The sequence below is a fragment of the Panthera tigris genome, chromosome B3, assembly GCF_018350195.1.
Source record: "Panthera tigris isolate Pti1 chromosome B3, P.tigris_Pti1_mat1.1, whole genome shotgun sequence".
Taxonomy (NCBI): Eukaryota; Metazoa; Chordata; class Mammalia; order Carnivora; family Felidae; genus Panthera; species Panthera tigris.
In genome coordinates, this window is record NC_056665.1 from 29603702 (window position 1) to 29619226 (window position 15525).

General features: G+C 36.7%; 1 protein-coding gene and 1 non-coding gene across 8 annotated transcripts in view; both read right to left on the bottom strand.

Annotated features, from left to right (window-relative positions):
* SCAPER (S-phase cyclin A associated protein in the ER) overlaps window positions 1–15525 on the bottom strand; it is a 549552-nt gene that overhangs the window by 301330 nt on the left and 232697 nt on the right. The window lies entirely within an intron of this gene.
* On the bottom strand, window positions 9657–9821 carry LOC122239969. The gene has a single exon (XR_006219354.1). It is a non-coding gene; the product is annotated as a U1 spliceosomal RNA (small nuclear RNA).

Consider the following 15525-nt stretch of genomic DNA (forward strand, 5'->3'; position numbering starts at 1 on the left):
ATGGCTTCTGAAGATAGAAGGTATATGTAAAGGTTTTTCAACACTAAGGAGTGGCTGATGAAATTATGGCATATTTCCATGAGGAAATATTAGTCATTAAAATCCTTATAAACAGAAAATTGGAAGTAGATGAAGGCAGTGGCAGCAAAATTTTAGATTCTCTCTAGGGGCATCTGGGAGGCTCAATCGGTTAAAAGTCCAATTTTGGCTGAGGTCATGATCTCACAGTTGGTGAGTTTGAGCCACACACTGGGTTCTGTACTGACAGCTCAGAGCCTGGAGCTTGCTTCAGATTCTGTGTCTCCCTCTGTCTCTGCCCCTGCCCCCTCATGCTCTGTCTACCTCTCTCAAAAATAAACAGTAAAAAATTTAGCTTCTCTCTAAATTACCATATAAAACAGAAAAAGCAATTACATATCAATAGCAAAACCCACAGAAAATATTTACAACAAAACAAGGTGACAATGTATCCCCCTAAACCCCACACCAAGTAGGTGAGGTCAAATTACCAACGCATCAGCAGAGTTTCAGTGTCTTTGAAGGAGAAATCAAGGGAAACAAATAGTGAATAATGAACTCCACAACAGAATTCTAGAAAAGGAACCATTTTCCATTGGAGAATTCAATAGGCCAATTTGAGAAGAGGATCTAAAATGGAGAGAAGTTTGCCCACTCCGAAGGCAGTGAAAGAAACAGCTGCATTAAGGACTTAATACTTTGGTGAAGGCTAGTCCCAATGAACTCTCAAAACTGAGCCATGGGAAAACTGCTGCAAAAGGAATTTAAATGTGCCAACTAGAGATAATAAAGATAAAGGGCGAAAAAGCGTAGACAAAAGAAGAGCAAGGAAAGAGAATAAAGAAATTTCAGAAATCAAGTTACTCTATTTTATACAAAAATAACAGAAAAGGAGCTCCAGGAAATTTGAATACCTATGCCAAATTCACAACTGAATCTAAAAGTCTTATAAAACCAATTCCACCCTAAAAGTATCAAGGCCAATAGCCAAAATTATTTTTAAAAAATAGCTAAAATTAAGCAACAATACAAACAATGAAAATACACCAAAAAACATGCACAGGCTAAATCCAAATTTTACTCTCCATTTCAAAACAAGCTAAAACAAATTTTTCAAGGGGTATAAGGCATGAGAAAACAACACAACTCACCATCTTAATAATTTAGAATTTAGGTCATGAGATTCAAAGAAGATTGAAAATGAAAAACTAACACTTAAAAATGTTAATAAAATAGAAGACACAGAAGAAAGAACAAACAACAAATAATGCCTTAGACAAATAAAAGATGAAAGGAGAAAAATGTTTATATCCAAAGATATAAAGAAAAAGGAGTTGAGAGTAAGTGGAAATATGAAAGATGGGCAAAGATGTAAATAAAAGTCTGTTAAAAAAGAAAACCAAAGCAAGGGAAGAGATCAAATAATAAAAACTATAACTCAAGAAAACTCTCCTGAAGAGAATATAATTAAATACTAAAAGGGTACACCGCATGCCCAAAAATACTGACCCAGAGTAGCTAAAGCCAAGATACATCCTATTACAACTTTTGGGCTTAGAAGAAAAAGGAAAAATTACTTGAACATATAGGGGAAAAAACAAGTGAGTTACAAGGGAAAAATCAGATTACCAGCAGCCTTCTTGACAGCAACATTTTATGGCAGAAGAAAATGAAGCAATATATTTAGTATTTTCAAAGAAAGAAATATGAGCTAAAGATTTTATATCTAGTAAAACCAACTTTCAGGAATTAAGTCACAGATAAATGTTATCAACATTAAAAAAACTCAGAGAATATTATATTCATAAGATCCTCCTGTGGAATCAACTAAAGAACAAGCCTCTGAGGATCCCAAGGAAAGATGGAAGAATAGGAGGATCTTAGGCTCACCTCCTCACATAGGTACACCTAAATAACAAACACATGTGCATAAATAACCCAGAAACCACCCAGAAGACTGGCAGCTCTCCAAACCTAACGTAGAGAAGAGAGTAGGAAGGGTGGAGACATGGTCAAGAGCCACATGGCCCTCACTGCAATATAGCACAGAAGTGGCAGTTTGAAACACACCTGGGGTTTATGAAAGTGAGGTTTGTTTACTAGTCTCAGAGCATGTGCTAGAGGGGCAGGCATCTTAGGAAGACTTCTTCAAGAACAAAAGAGCTGGCAGTGCCATTTCCCTCCCCTCCCCTCACCAAGATACAGGGATACATGGGAAACAGCACAGCCCAAACACTCTCCACGTAGCTTGCTAACAGCATGCGCTGCCTCCATGTTCTCCTATGGACCCACACCCTCCAACACACCCTTGACGAGACTCCAACCAAAGTAGCACCACAGGTGTGACAGTGTGTAAGTGGCCCTGAAAGAGGTCAGCATCATACCAAAGTGACTCTGACCCTGGGGAGAGGGGCAGAAAAACACACAAACCAGTAAGGTGGCAGCCCCAGCAGTGGGTTGGAGCAGACATCTGGTCTGACTGCAGGCCCTACCCACCAACCAAAGCTTCCCAGGAGACAACACAGGGCAAGTGCCCTGCAGTGTGGTGCTATGGTGGCTCCGACAAATGCATGGTGTAAGCCAACTCAAGCTTAGGCAGACCCACACTGGCCTACTAACAACTCAGAGACGAAACGCTGACCACAAAAAACAGAGACTTTGCAGACTACTATGCTTAAGGCAAACCCAGCTCAGACACAATAGTAAACCACATGCAGTGCACACAGGAGATACCCATGAAGCGCCAGATTCAGGTGAACAGGGGACACTGCAATACAGGGCACTATAGCACCTCTTCATCATAAGTAAGATCAGGAGCTGTAGCTGACTTTCCTAAAACACACAAAGAAACACAGAGAATCAAACAAAATAAGGAGACAGAGGAATACGTCTCAAATGAAAGAACAGGACAAATCAGAGCAAGAAGACTAAATGAATGGACATACGTAATATGCCTGATAGAAATTTAAAGTAATAGTCATAAAGACACTCACCAGACTTGAAAAAAAAAAAAAAAGAGTGAGGATCTCAGCAACACCCTCAACAAAGATACAGAAAACATAAAAAGAAACCAGTCACAGATGGAAAACTTAGTAGTTAAAACTAAAAATACACTAGAGCTAATAAATAGTAGACTAAAAGAATGGATGAAAAACCTGGATGATAGAGTAATGGAAAGCAATCAAGCTGAACAGGAGAAAGAAAAAGACAAAAACTGAGAATAATAAAAGGAACTCAGGACACCATCAAGCACAAAAACATCTGCATTACAGGGGTCCCAGAAAGGGAAGAGACTAGGGAACAGAAAATTTATTTGGAGAAACAATAGCTGGAAACTTCTTGAATCTGGGGAAGGAAACAGAAATCCAGATCCAGGGGGCACAGAGATCCCACAACAAACTCAATCCAAGGAGGTCCAAACAAAAACAGAGGGTAATTCAAATGGCAAAATGTAGTGATAAAGAGATTTTTAAAATTATTTTTTAATATGAAATTTATTGTCAAATTGGTTTCCATACAACACCTAGTGCGCATCCCAACATGTGCCTTCCTCAATGCCCATCACCCACTTTCCCTCCCTCCCACTCCCCATCAACCCTCAGTTTATTCTCAGTTTTTAAGAGTCTCTTATGGTTTGCCTCCTTCCCTCTCTGTAACTTTTTTTCCCCCTTCCCCTCCCCCATGGTCTTCTGTTAAGTTTCTCAGGATCCACATAAGAGTGAAAACATATGGTATCTGTCTTTCTCTGCCTGACTGATTTCACTTAGCATAACACTCTGCAGTTCCATCCATGTTGCTACAAAAGGCCATATTTCATTCTTTCTCATTGCCAAGTAGTATTCCATTGTATATATAAACCACAACTTCTTTATCCATTCATCAGTTGATGGGCATTTAGATTCTTTCCATAATTTGGCTATTGCTGAAAGTGCTGCTATAAATACTGGGCTACAAGTACCCTATGAATCAGCATCCCTGTATCCCTTGGGTAAATTCCTAGCAGTGCTATTGCTGGGTCAATAAAGAGAATTTTAAAAGCAGCAAAAGAAAACAGTTACATACAAGGGAAACCCCATAATGCCATCAGCTAATATTTCAGCAGAAACTTTGCAGGCCAGAGGGAGTGGCATGATATATTCAAAGTGCTGAAAGAAAAAACCTGCAACCAAGAATACTCTATGCAGGGGCGCCTGGGTGGCTCAGTCGGTTAAGTGGCCAACTTCAGCTCAGGTCATGACCTTGCGGTCCATGAGTTTGAGCCCTGCGTCGGGCTCTGTGCTGACAGCTCAGAGCCTGGAGCCTGTTTCAGATTCTGTGTCTCCCTCTCTCTGACCCTCCCCCATTCATGCTCTGTCTCAAAAATAAATAAACGTTAAAAAAATTAAAAAAAAAAAAAAAGAATACTCTATGCAGCAAGAAGAGGCAAAGAGTTTCCCAAACAGAAGTTAAAGAAATTCATCACCATTAAGCCAGCCTACAAGAAATGTTAAAGGACATTCTTTGATGGAAAGGAAAGACCATAAGCAGGAATAAGAAAAGTAGGTAGCACAAAAGCAGTAAAATTAAGTACATCTATAAAAATCAGTCAAGGGATTCACAAAATAAAAAGATATAAAGTATGACACCATACATTTAAAATGTGGTGGGGAGAGAAGTAAAAATTAAGTGATTTGAGAATGGGTTCAAACTTTATAGATGGCTATATGCATAATATATTATACATAAACCTAATGGTAACCACAAATCAAAAACTGTTAATAGATATACAAAAAATAAAGAGAAAGAAATCCAAGTACATTACTAAAGACAGGACACTGTGCGAGAAGAGAGCAAGAGGAAAAATAAAGAGAAAGAATTCCAAATACATTACTAAAGGAAGCAGAGCACTGTGAGAGAAGAGAGCAAAAGAAAGGAACAGAGAAAAACTGCAAAGACAACCATAAAGCTAGTAAAAAAAATGCTAATAAAAGTACATGCCTATCAATAATTACTGTGAATGTAAATGGAAATACCAGTTCAATCAAAATACATAGGGGGACGGAATGAATAAAAAGCAAGACCAATCCATATGCTGCCTGTAAGAGACTCATTTCAGACCTGAAGACACAAGAAGATTTAAAGTGAAAGTATGGAAAAGTGTTCATCATGCAAATGGCATGAAAAGAAAGCCAGGGTAGCAAAACTTTTCCGGGACGAAATAAACTTTAAAACAAAGACTGTAAGAAGAGACAAAGAAGGATGCTATATGATCATAAAGGAAACATCCAACAAGAATATATAACAATTGTAAATATTTATGCACCCAATAGGAAAGCACTCAAATACATAAAGCTACTATTAACAAACATGAAGGCAGTAATCAGTAGTAATTCAGTAATAGTAGGGGGCTTTAAAACACCACTTACATCAATGAACAGTTCATCCAAACAGAAAATCGACAAGAAAACTGGGTTTGAATGACACACTGGACCAGATGGATCTAATAGATATATTCAGAACATTCCATCCTAAAACAGAACACAATTTCTTTTCCAGTATACATGGAATATTCTTAATAGATCATACAAGGCCAAAAAACAAGTGTTAACAAATTCAAAAAAAGGAAGTCCTATCATCCATCTTTTCTCACCACAATGCTATGAAACTAGAAATTAACCAGAAGAAAAGTTCTGGAAAGAACATAAATACATGGAGGTTAAATAACATGCTATTAAGCAATGAATGGGTCAATCAAGAAAGCAAGGAGGAAATCAATAAAACATGGATACAAATGAAAATAAAAACACGACAGTTGAAAATCATAGGGATGCAGCAAACGTGGCACTAAGAGGAAGTTTATACTAATACAGGCCTACTCAAGAAGCAAGAAAAATCTCAAATAAACAACTGAACTTTATATCTAAAGGAGCTAAAAATAAATAAAGTAAGTAAGAAAAAAAACCCAAAACCAGTAGAAGGAAGGAAATGATAAAAGATCAGAACATAAATAAATAAATTAGAAACTAAAAAAACCATAGAACAGATCGATGAAACCAGGAGATTGTTTTTTGAAAAAAAGAAAAAGAAAAAAAAATGATAAACTTCTACCCAGACTCATCAAAATAAAGAGAGGACTCAAATAAACAAAATCAAGAATTAAAGAGAGAAATAACAATCAACACCACAGAAATACAATTATAAGAGAGTAGTATGAAAAAGTATATGCCAACTAACTAGGCAACAATGAAGAAATGGGTAAATTCCTAGAAATATATAACCTACCAAAACTCAATCAGGAAGAAATAGAAAATTTGAAAAGACTGATCACCAGCAATGAAAGTGAATTACTAATAAAAAACTCCCAACAAACAAAAGTTTAGGACCAGATGGCTTGACAGATGAATTCTATCAAACATTCAAAGAAGACTTAATATCTATTCTTCTCAAACTATTTAAACAATAGAAGAGTAACATTTCAGTTTCATTTTATGAGGCCAGCATTATCACCATATCAAAACCAGATGGCAACACTAAAAACAAAGAGAATGACAGGCCAGTATCTCTAATGATCATACATGCAAATATTCTCAACAAAATATAAGCAAACCGAATCCACCAATACATCAAAAAAAATTATTCACCATGATCAAGTGGGATTTATTCCTGGGACACAAGGGTATTTCAATATTCACAAATCTATCAATATGATATATCAAATCAACAAGAGAAAGGATAAAAATCACATGATCATTTCAACAGATGCAGAAAAAGTATTTGATAAAGTGTAATATCCAGTCACAAGAACTGTCAACATAAGAGATTTACAAGATACATACTTCAACATAATAAAGGTCATCTATGAAAAACTCACAGCTAACATCATACTCGATGGTAAAAACTAAGTGCTTTTCCCCTTAGATCAGGAACAAGACAAGGATGTCCACTATTACCAGTTTTACTCAACATAGTCCTAGAAATCTTAGCCACAGCAATTAGACAAGGAAAAGAAATAAAAGGCATCCAAATTGGTACAGAATTAAGCAAAATATTCACTACTTGCAGGTGACATGGTATTCTATAGAAAACCCTAAAGACACCATCAAAAAACTCCTAGAAATAATAAATGAATTGATTAAGGTCACAGAACACCAAATCAATACACAGAAATCAGTTGCATTTCTATACACTAAAAATACAGTAGAAGAAAGAGAAATTATGAAAACAATTCCATTTATAATTGCACCATAAATAACAAAATATCTAGGAATAAACTTTACCAAGGAGGTAAAAGACCTGTATCCTGAAAACTATAAACATTGATGGAAGAAACTGAAGACGACACAAACAAAGGGAAAAACATTCCATGCTAATGGATTGGGAGAAAAAATATTGTTGAAATGGCCATCCAAACCAAAGCAATTTACAGACTTAATGTAATCCCTATCAAAGTATCAACAACATTTTTCACAGTACTAGAATGAATAATCCTAAAATGTGTACGGGATCACAAAAGGCCCCAAATAGCCAAAGAAACTTGAAAGAGAACAAAACTGGAGGTTTCATAACCCCAGATTTCAAGATAAACTACCAAGCTGTAGAAATTAAAACCGCATAGTATGGCACAAAAATAGACACACAGATCAATGGGTAAGAATAGAGACCCCAAAAATAACCCCACAACTATATGGGCAATTATTTTCCACAAAAGAGGCAAGAATATGCAATGGGAAAAAGACAGTCTCCTCAACAAATGGCTCTGGGAAAAGAGTACAGCTATATGCAAAAGAACAAAACCAGACCACTTACTTCCACTATAAACAAAAATAAACTCAAAATGGATTAAAGAACTAAATGTGAGACCTGAAACCATGATAATCCTAGAAGAGAACATACACAGCAATTTCTTTGACATTGTCTGTAGCAACATTTTTCTAGATATGTCTCCCCATACAAGGGAAACACAAACAAAAATAAACTACCAGGACTTTATCAAAATATAAAGCTTTTGCACAGCAAGGGAAACAATCAACAAAATTAAAGGCAACCTTACAGAATGGGCCATATCCGATAAAGGGTTAGTATCCAAAACAGATAAGGAACTTACACAAGTCAACACCCCAAAAACAAATCCAATTAAAACTTGGCAGAAGACATTAACAAACATTTCTTCAAAGATGACATACAAATGTCCAACAGGTACATGAAAAGATGCTCAGCATCATGTATCATCAGGGGAATGCAAATCAAAACCACAGTGAGATACCAACTCACACCTATCAGAATAGCTAAAATAAAAAATACAAGAAATAAGTATTGGAGAGGATACAGAGGAAAAGGAATGCTCATGTACTATTGGTGGGAATGCAAACTGGTACAGACATTGTGGATAACAGTATGGAAGGTCCTCAAAAAATTAAAAATAAATTACCTTTGATCCAGTAAGTGTACTACTTTATGTATTAACCCAAAGAATATAAAAACACTAATTCAAAAAGATATATGCACCCCTATGTTTACTGCAGTATTATTTACAATATCCAAATTATGGAAGCAACCCAAGTGCCCATCAACAGTTGAAATGATAGAGATGATGTGGTGTGTGCGTGTGTGTAATATTACCCATATGAAAAATGAAATCTTGCCATTTGAAACAACATGGCTAGATCTACAAGGTATAATGCCAAGCAAAATAAGGCAGTCAGAGAAAGGAAAATATCTTATAATGTCACTCATATGTGGAATTTAAGAACCAAAACAAATGAATAAAGGAATAAAGAGACAAACAAAAAACCAGACTCTTAAATACAGAGAACTGGTGGTTACCAGAGGGGAGTGGGTGGGGCGATGGGTGAAACAAGTGAAGGGGCTTGAAAGTACACTTAACATAATGAGCACTGAGTAATGTATAGACTGCTAAATCAGTATATTGTATACCTGAAAATAATATAACACTGGATGCTAATTATAATGGAATTAATTTTAAGTAAGATTAAAAGAAAAAAGTTCAAAAATTTAACAAAATAAAAACTTAAGAGGTAATAAAAAAAACAAGCCTTAGAAAACTAAAATGACTAGAAAGACATAGACATAAGGACTAGTATTAACAATTACAAACTTACAGAACTAAGACTAAACTGGTAGTTAAAGGCTAAAGAAAATAGTATATCATGGCTGTGCCTCAGATTTTTCACAGTATTACTATTGAAAAAGGCAGAAAGAATGGGGAAAACTTATGAACAAAATTTTAAACTGTTCTCAGCAATTACATTGGTAGTAGGAGTAGTGGTAATGTCATTCTAAACCAGTTTGTGTGTAATGTGGGATGAAGTAAAGGAGATTATGGATATTATAATTGTATCATTCTCTGTGTCTTCAATTCTCTGAATTTTTGGTATGGAAGAAAAGAGATACAGTTAAAATACAGAAGAGGTTAAATAAAATGCCTATAGTCCTAAATTTAAATTTTAAGAATTCATGAGCCCATCATATTTAAAGAAAAAAATAAAACCTATGCACACACACATAAGTATATATGAGTGCAAATACACAGTTCATATACAGATCACATACATTTTATTTATTTCCTAATTCTGTTCACAATGACCTACTCAATAGTAATTAGCAACCCTAATATACCATTTCTTTTTTTTTTTTTTAATCCGGGGAAAGCGTGAATGTAGTCCCCCACTACCACAAATTATGCAGTCGAGTTTCCCACATTTGGGGAAATCGCAGGGGTCAGCACATCCCGAGTGCAATGGATAAGCCTCGCCCTGGGAAAACCACCTTCCTGATCATGGTATCTCCCCTGCCACGTTAAGTATGCTAATATACCATTTCTTAAAAGTAACAAGGACTTCCAGTGAAATGACTGATCATAAGGGTAAAAAGATTGCCATACAAAGTAGCAGGATAGCTATCAAATTCAACTAGGCTCATGTCAAAAGAATTTGATAGCAAACTTTTTAAGAGACTCCTACTGATCAAAATATGGCATAATTTGAGCTTCAAAAAAGAATATTTGCAATGACTGAAACCCATCAAAAGTATTTAAATCCATGAGTTTTCAATAATACACATTTAACGGATGCCTGGGTAGCTTAGTCAGTTAACCGTCTGACTTCAGCTCAGGTCATAATCTCTCAGTTCGTGGGTTCAAGCCCTGCATTGGGTTCTATGCTGACAGCTTGGAGCCTGGATATTGTTTTGGGTTCTGTGTCTCCCTCTCTCTCTGTCCCTCCCCTGCTCATGCTCTGCCTCTTTCTCTCTCAAAAATAAATAAAACATTAAAAATTTAAAAAAATACACATTAAAAAAAACTAGTTGGATGTCTTTGCAGCATATTAGAGAACAAATTCATTATTTTTAAAAGTGGCAAAAAAAAAATTTATCCTGCCATTCAGTAACCAAATAGTAGATGAGGGAAAGCATCTCTTTATAAATATACACAAATAGTAAATGAAAATGAATTATAAAATTGGAATATACCCCTATCCATTAATTCATGGGTATAGGTATCCATTAATTAATAGCTAATACATCAATATAAGAAAAAGAAAGACAATCAAGACATTATGTTCATCTTGGTGAAAGAACTGAACACCAACTATAGAACTATAGTTCCCAATTATAGAACTCAATACAAATTACGGATTTCGGTTGAACCTTACTCTGATCAAGCCTCTAGGTTCACCTGACATGGGCATGTAATAGAGGACACAGGGAAAACTTCCACTGGACACTGTACAGTAATAGAGCCTTAGAAAGTCACATTATTCCTTAGTTAGGAACTGAATTTCCTAGTCCTATAAGTCCCTCTTATAGCTAGAAATAGCCTGACTGAATTCTAATCAATAGAATATGAATGCATGCTCAGTGTTTGAAGGTCCATTCACTTTATTCCTCTTCAGCAGACTGGAACACTCTAACACAGCTCTGAGCCTGAAGGAGAGGGCATATACTACAGGATGACAGAGAAAGATGGGTCGTTGAAAAACCAAATGGCATTTGATTCCACTCATAAACTGGAATCAGAAAAAAAATAAAAAGAATCAGGCCTATAAATACACAGAACAAACTCATAGTTAACAGGGGGAAAGGGGTGAATAGATGAAGGGGAGTAGAAGATACACACTTCCAGTTATGAAATGACTAAGTCACAGGGATAAAAGGCACAGCATATGTAATAGAGCAAATGATATTGTATTAGCCATGTAATAGGACAGACAGTAAGTAGTTACATGTGTGGTGAACACAGCATAATGCATAAATTTGTCAAATCACTAAGATCTACACCAGACACTAATATAACATTGAGTGTCAACTACACCCAAATAAAAATAAAATAGAAAGAAGGAAAGAAAAAAGGAAAGACAACATGGAATAAATCTACCCTGAATACTTCTACTGTTAACATCAGGGCAATACTGTAAGAAATAAAATTCCGTGTTCTCAAAATCATTGTATTTTTGTTGTCTTTATTAAAGCAGATTAGTCTTCTACTCTAATGAAATTATGTAAAAAAATTACATATATACCTATAAATATCTTTGTATACTTATATGTGTATATGCATATGTATAAAGAAAATAAGGCAGGAGGAGGAGTTTAGATGGCAGAGGAGTAGGGAAACCCTAAGCTTGCTTCATTGCTCAAATGCAGCTAGATAAATATATCATTTTGAACACCTAAGAAATCGATCTGAGAACTGAGAGAGCAAAAATGCTCAATTAGAGGTGAAAAAATAGCCACATAGTGGAGGGGAGGAGCTGCAGACAGTTGATCTGGGGAGAGAAGAGCTGTGGGTGCTGTGATGGGGAGGGAGCCCTGGCTGCCAAGAGAGGGGCGAAAAAGAAAGACTGAAAGTGCATATGGGGAATTGTACAAGAAAAACTTCCCCAAAACCACTGACTGAGGAAGGAGCTGAACACCACAAGTTTTTATAAGCAGAGGAGCACAAAGTCTGAAGTTCTGGAGGTGTGCACCATCTCCAGGATTGTGCCTGGTAGGTTTAGTGGTGCTCCCATGGGGAAGGAGGGCAGAGACCTGGCAGAGGCAGCATGGTCTAAGTATCCCTGGGGTCACATGGGAAGTAGTTCCCCTGCTTAAAGTGCATTTGGGAAAGGTGGCAAGGTCTCTCCGGGGCAAAAGACCCAGTGGATGCCAGTGAACTGCCCATTCACTAAATAGGAACAGGGCCTCTGGCTGAGAGCAGCAAGCCTTGGTGCGGGCTTTCTGCTGTGCTTTATCATGAACTCCCAGCTGCTGGGCGATTGTGTAACCAATTTCTGGGAGAAGCTGGCACTGGCCACAGTGTAAGATCCTCCCCCAGAGGACCAGTGCAGGTCCACACAATGGATCTCTAATAAAATTTGGAGTTTTGAAACCTAGCCATGTGCCTGAAATAGAACACAGGAATGATGTGCTGCCTGGCAGGCAGACAGCTCAGATGCAGGCAGGGTGAAGGCAAGGATCTGGCAGAAGCCAGGGACAGAAAAGAGGTGATTGTTTGCTCTTCTATGAGGGCTTCCTAAAGAGTGGCAGGCGCAAGATCCCTGCTCTGAGGATGAGAAAGTGGGACAACACCATTTTCACCACACCCATCAGCACTGACCAACTTCAATGAGCAAATAAGTGTCATCAAAGTGGAAGCTGGAGCTGCTTACACCAAGTCTCCTAACCTGTGCTCTGCAGGCACATCTCCACCTGAGAATCAGCGCAGTAGGTCCCACCCCTAGAGGACCAGCATAAACCCTTTGCACACACAAAGTCTACTGATCATAGAGTACTACAAAGTTTCAGCTCTAGGGGAAATAGGATCTAGCTTTTTTTGTTTTCTCCCACCTTGGGATACAGAAAAAGCAAGTTTTTAATTTTTTATTTTAAAATTTATTTTATTTTATATTATAAATACATACATATATCCACATCCACATACATATACATATACATGATCCAGATTCTTTTAATAATCAGACCAAAACACACCTAGGATATAGCTTCCATTTTTGCTTAGTTTTGTTTTTTTACCTTGAAAATATACCAAGACGGAGGAATTCATCCTAGAGGAAAGAGGAAGAAGTCATGGCCAGGGATTTATTCAGTACAGATATAAGTTAAATGTCTGAACTCGAATTAAAACAACAATTATGAGGATGCCACCTGGGCTTTAAAAAAAAGCATAGAAGACACTAGAGAATCCCTTACTGCAGTAATAAAAGAACTCAAAACTTAGACCAAAATTAAAAATGCTATAACCAAGGTACAAACCTGAATGGATGTCAGGACAGGGAGGACAGATGAAGCAGAGGAACGAATCAGTGACAGATAAGATACAATTATGAAAAACAATGAAGTTGAAAACAACAGAGATAGAAACATATTGTATCACAAACGTAGACATACAGAACTTATCAACTCCTTAAATTGTAATAACATTCGTGTCATGGGCATCTCTGAAGATGAAGAAAGACAAAAGGGGCAGAAAGTTTATTTGAGCAAATGATAACTGAAAATTTCCCTAATGTGGGGAAGGAAACTGACATCAAAATCTAAGAAGCACAGATTTGCCATTAAATTCAACAAAAGCCAGCCATCACCAAGACATATTATAGTCAAATTCACAAAATACACAGACAAGGAAAGAATCCTGAAAGCAGCAAGGGAAAAAAAAAGTCTTTAACCTACAAGGGAAAATAGATCAGGTTTGCAGCAGACCTCTCCACAGAAACTCGGCAGGCCAGAAGGGAGTGGCAGGATACAGTCAACATACTGAATGGGAAAAAATATAAAGCCAAGAATCTTTTATACACCAAGCCTGTCTTTTAGAATAGAAGGAGAGATAAATACTTTCCCAAACAAAAACAAAAGGAGTTCATGTCTACAAAACCTGACCTGCAAAAAATATTATAGGGGACTCTTTCAGTGGGGGGAAAAAAAGACCAAAAGCAACAAAGACTATAAAGGACCAGGGAACATCACTAGAAGCACCAAATCTACAGGTAACACAAAAGCAGTAAATTCATGTCTATCAATAATCACTCTGGGAGTGCCTGGGTGGCTCAGTTGATTAAGTGTCTGACTTTGGCTCAGGTCATGATCTTGCATGAGTTCGAGCCCCACGTCAGGCTCTGTGCTGACAGCTCAGAGCCTGGAGCCTGCTTCAGATGTCTCCGTCTCTCTTTACCCCTCCCCTGCTTGGACTCTGTCTCCCTCTCCCTCACTCGCTCTCTCTCAGAAACAAATTAAAACATTAAAAAAAAATCACTCTAATGTAAATGGTCTAAATGCTCCAATCAAAAGACACAGGGTGTCAGAATGGTTATGAAACAAACAAACAAACAAGACCTATCTACATGCTGCTTACAAGAGACTCACTTTAGAGCTAAAGAGACCTGCAGATTAGAAATAAGGGATGGAAAACCATCTACCATGATAATGGACATCATAAGAAAGCCAGAGGAGCCATACTTATATCAGAAAAATTAGATTTTAAAACAAAGACTATAACAAGAGATGTAGGAGGGCATTATATCATAATTAAGAGGTCTATCCATCAAGAAGATCTAACAATTATAAACATTTATGCCCCCAAATTGAAAGCACCTAAATATATTAATTAATAACAACCATAAAGGAACTCATTGGTAATAATACAATAAGAGTAGGGGACTTTAATACCACACTTACTGCAGAGCATCTAAGCAGAAAATCAACAAAGAAATAATGGCTTTGAATGACACACTGGACTGGATGGACCTAACAGATATATTCAGAATATTTCATCCTAACGCAGCAGAATACACATTCTTCTTGAGTGCACATGGAACATTCTCCAGAATAGATGACATAGTGGGTCACAAATCAGACCTCAACAAATACAAAAAGACTGAGATCATACCATGAATATTTTCAAATGACAACAATATGAAACTTGAAGTCAACCACAAGAAAAAATATGGAAAGCCCTCAAATACACAGAGGTTAAAGAACATTCTACTAAAGAATGTATGGGTTAACCAGGAAGTTAAAAAACAAATAAAAAAGTACATGGAAGCAAATGAAAATGAAAACACGACTTTGAGATGCAGCAAAGGCAGTCTTAAGAAGGAAGTTTATTGTAATACAGGTCTACTTCAGAAAGCAAGAAAAGTCTACAATATACAACCTAACCCTATACCTAAAGGAGCTAGGAAAAGAACACCAAGTAAAGACTAAAGCAAGCATAAGAAGGGAAATAATAAACACTAGAACAGAAATACATGATATAGAAACAAGAAAGAACAGTAGAACAGATCAACAAAACTAACAGCTAGTTTGTCAAAAGAATTAACAAAATTGATAAACCCCTAGCCAGACTTATCTAAAAGAAAATAGACTCAAATAACAATCAACACCACAGAAATACAAATAATTATAAGAGAATATTATGAAAAATTATATGCCCCAAACTGGCCAAACTGGAAGAAATGGACAAATTCCTAGAAACATACAAACTACCAAAACTGAAACAGGAAGAAATAGTTACTT